Source organism: Nannospalax galili, unplaced genomic scaffold (assembly GCF_000622305.1).
Source record: "Nannospalax galili isolate Female #2095 unplaced genomic scaffold, S.galili_v1.0 scaffold788, whole genome shotgun sequence".
NCBI classification, from domain to species: Eukaryota; Metazoa; Chordata; class Mammalia; order Rodentia; family Spalacidae; genus Nannospalax; species Nannospalax galili.
The window spans coordinates 1274909-1275242 of record NW_008359996.1 but is presented as its reverse complement, the minus strand read 5'-3'; positions in this window follow the sequence as shown (position 1 = coordinate 1275242).

Here is a 334-nt window from a genome sequence, read left to right as displayed (position 1 = left end):
AGGTTGTTTGAGGATCTGTTCCTCAGGGGTCACATGGGCTTGGGAGGAGCCTCTGGCTCCTTTCTTTTACCAGTTCCATCTATGTGAAGCTAAGTCAAAGGTCCTGCTCAACCATGTCTGGCTTCACTTGGAAGCATGAATGAGATGCTTCCTCTGAGTTTACCCTCCTCTTTGTAATGTGGACATTGGTTTAAGTCCATCTCATGGGGTCTCCATGACCTCCCTGAACAAGAGGACATGTGACTCACCACAGTTATGACATTTTGAGAGATGTTCCATAGTTCCCTGGAACTTAGTCGACCTTGGAGGGCAAGGGGCAAAAACTGTCCTTTAA